Raw genomic sequence first — 3,723 nt, forward strand, 5'->3', positions numbered from 1 at the left:
TGATTTTGCAAGAGTCTTCACAGTTCTAAAAGCCAAAACTGCAATATGGAAGAATTTCTAGAGGCCATATTTCTGGAAGTTCATCTACTAATGGGCAAAACAAGTCCTGGAGAAGACAAGAATGACTGTTGTTCTTTCCTACTTAGTGATTCTGGATTTCTTAGAGTGCTTTGTTATCTTCTCTATCAGTAGGGGCAAGTGTTAGAATAGCTGTTTTCTGCAACTACAGCATCTATTTACCTTTTCTGTGCCATTATCTGGGTTCACTTGCAACATTTAATCTTCACGCTCCAATACAGCAGTCACTCGTAGCAATTTCTATTTCAATATAATTTAAAATTAAACAGGATTAAAACTTCAGTTCCTCAACCATATTAGTCATAGTGCAATAATCAAATGTGGTTAGGCACCACAATGGATAGAGCAGATACAGAACATATTCATTATAATAGAAAATTTTACTAAATAGCACTGTTATTCTTATTCCCTAATAATATAGTCACCTCCATTTGCACAGGCTGGACTAGCATTTTATTTATTTTATTGGTCTCAGGTGCAGAGAGTTTATATTATCCTATTCCTCAATTCATTACTGATCTAAGCAATGCTTCTTTCTTGCCATTACTCATATTTTTGTTTATTTCTATACTCTTTATAGGTAACCATTCTAATGTGGTAAATATATTAACTTTGTATGTGTCCATTTAAAAGGTGTATTATTTTGCATGTTGTAATGATATGCAGTGATTGAATGTATTAAAAATAATAAAATTTATTTTAAAAAGTCATCACATATTTACATGCTTTAAGAAAGGTGTATTGTTGTATATGTGCACGTTTTAAATGTAACTGTAAATGATATGCTACAAATATCATTTTTTGGAACTAATTGGAAGTTGGATCTCTTTTTTGTGGCACTTCGGAGAAGATCAGCGGCTTCAAGATGAAGCTGAATATCTCCTTCCCTGCCACAGGCTGCCAGAAATTCACTGAAGTGGACGATGAACACAAACATTGTACTTTTTATGAGAAGCATATGGCCACAGAAGTTGCTACTGATGCTTTGGGTGAAGAACGGAAGGGTTATGTAATCCAAATCAGTGGTGGAAATGACAAACAAGGTTTCCAGGGTGTCTTGATCCATGGCTGTGTCAACCTTCTACTGAGTAAGGCATTACAGACCAAGGAAAACTGGAGAAAAAAAAGCACAAATCTGTTTGGAGTTGCACTGTGGATGCTAATCTGAGCGTTATCAACTTGGTTATTGAAAAAGAAAAAAGAGATTCCAGACTGATTGGTGCTGTAGAGCCTGTCACCTAGGGTCTAAAAGAGCTAGCAGAATCCAAACTTTTCAATCTCTTTAAAGAAGATGTTGTCTGCCAATATATTGTAAGAAAGCTCTCAAATAAAGAAGGTAAGAAACTTATGATCAAAGTACCTAAGATTCAGCATCTTGTGACCCCACGAGTCCTGCAACACAAACGTCATGTGCACATATCGAAATGATCTCATTGTAAGTCAAACAATATGATTGAAAGTATATACAAAAAAAATAAAAAAAAGAAAAGAAACAATGTACTAAGAAAAATAAGGGAGAGTCCATCTCTATCTGCAGCCTTCTAAGCCAATCACGGAACCTGAGGCAGGGATGACACTGAACCCCAGCTCCCAACCCCATAGCCACCCTTTATCTCAGCCAGAAAGGTCAGAGCATCTCTCAGCTCTCAAGCAGAATCCATCTCCATCTGCAGCCCCCTCACAAAGTCACACGCCACACTTGTGTGGTGCATAATTTTTATTTTTCTCTTTTTCCCTTTTCTTTTCCTTTTCTTTTACATTGTCATTTTCAGCTCATCTTCCACCCCCGAGAGGGACAGGACAGGTCTAGAATTAGAGTTTTCAAACACCTTAGCATCACGAGGCTCTCAGGAATCCTGACCCAGGCACTGATCCAGCAAAAAAAGGAGAAACAGCTCTTTAGAAACCTAAATAGAAACCCCCTTCCATGTGTACTACATGACTAACCACAGCAGAAGAGAGACTTTGGCACAGAAGCAATTCACATCAAAAGGGAAGTAAACTAGTTCCCAGTTGCAGAAACATTCTCCAAAGAGTGATCCAAAAGTCAATACATCACCAAATGATGACGAGTCACAGAAGATTCTCAAGTATGAAGAAACCAGGAAATATGTCTCCATTAAAAGAGCACAATAACTCTCCTCCATCTCTTCAAAAAACAGAAATTACCAAGATATCGGAAAAAGAATTCAGAACATTCATGGTGAAAAACTCTATGAGTTGGAGGACGAGCAGTTGGTGTAATGGCTATGTTGCTGGACTCCTATGTAGCCAACTGCGGCTCGAGTCCCAGACCCAGTGACTTAAACTCATGCCGAGCATGTGTGTGCGTCCATGCCCAAGATCCTGAGAGGAGAATGGAAGAAAAGAATTGCTGCGTTGTGGCCATACCCCCTAGGGGATGATTTCTCACTTCCTGTTTCTCTGTCTCTCTTTGTCTTTCTGGTGAGCACACGTGTTTTATAACAAAAACCTCTCCAAAAACCAAAACAAACCAACAAACAAAAAACACCAAAACTCTATGAGTTCGAACAGTAAACAGACAAAAAAATCTCCAGAAGATGAGGAAGTCCTTCCACAATTTGAAAGAAGAAATGGACACCATTAGAAAGAATCAAATGAAATTATTAGAGATGAAGACTGTAATAGAGGAAAAAAAAACCTCTCTTGGAAGTATTAAAAGTGATTAGACCATGCTAAAGATCGAATCTCAAATGTAGAAGACCAAATCTCGGGACCAGCAATTAGTGTAATAACGGCTATGTTGCTGGACTCTCATGTAGTCGACCGTGGTTCAAGTCCTGGACCCGGTGACTTAAACTCACGCTGGGAGCATGTGCGTGCATGCCCAAGATCCCAAGAGGAGAATGGAGGAGAAGGGATTGCGGTGTGACCATGCCCCTGGGGGATGATTTCTCCCTTTCTATTTCTCTGCCTCTCCCTGTCTTTCTGGCGAACGCATGCATCCTACAGTGAAAACCTCTCCAAAAAAAAGAAAAAGAAAAAAGAAGACAAAATCTCTGACCTAGGGAAATACACACACCAAAAAGATAGAGAGAAAAGAGGATAATATATGAGAAATACTAGATCTCATTAAATGGCCAAATATCCGAACATCTGAGTAATCAATATCCCAGAAGGTGAAGAAACTAATAAGGGCATTGAAAATCTACTCCACGAAATCCTGGAAAAAGAATTTTTCCAAGTCTAGAGAAGAAGTCAAATATCCAGATCCAAGAAATACAAAGGACCTGAAATAGAATCAACCTAAGAAGATCCTCTCCATGGCACATCTTAGCTAGACTGACCAACACTACAGACAAAGATAAGATACTAAAATTGGCAAGAGAGAAACAACAAGTGACTTACAAAGGACATCCCATCAGGCTAACACTGGACCTTTCAACGGAAAAAAATGCAAGCAAGGAAAGAATGGGAAGACATATCGAAGGTGTTAAAAGAGAAACAATTTCAACCAAGATTAATATATGTAGCAAGATTATCCTTCATATAGGAAAAAAGGTTAAATTCTCAGAAAAACAAAACCTGAAAGAATTTGCCAACACCACACCAGCTCTTCAAGAACCTCTGAAGAGAGCCTGGTTCCAGAAAAACTAAAGAATTAATAGACTAGAAATAAGAGAA

General features: G+C 38.4%; 1 pseudogene; it reads left to right on the forward strand.

The window, feature by feature from the left end:
- The first annotated feature begins 943 nt into the window (after nucleotides 1-943).
- Nucleotides 944-1,506, forward strand: LOC102472534 (40S ribosomal protein S6 pseudogene; annotated as a pseudogene).
- The last annotated feature ends 2,217 nt before the right edge of the window (nucleotides 1,507-3,723 follow it).

Source organism: Tupaia chinensis, unplaced genomic scaffold, assembly GCF_000334495.1.
Source record: "Tupaia chinensis unplaced genomic scaffold, TupChi_1.0 Scaffold143976_1, whole genome shotgun sequence".
In the NCBI taxonomy this organism is placed as follows: Eukaryota; Metazoa; Chordata; class Mammalia; order Scandentia; family Tupaiidae; genus Tupaia; species Tupaia belangeri.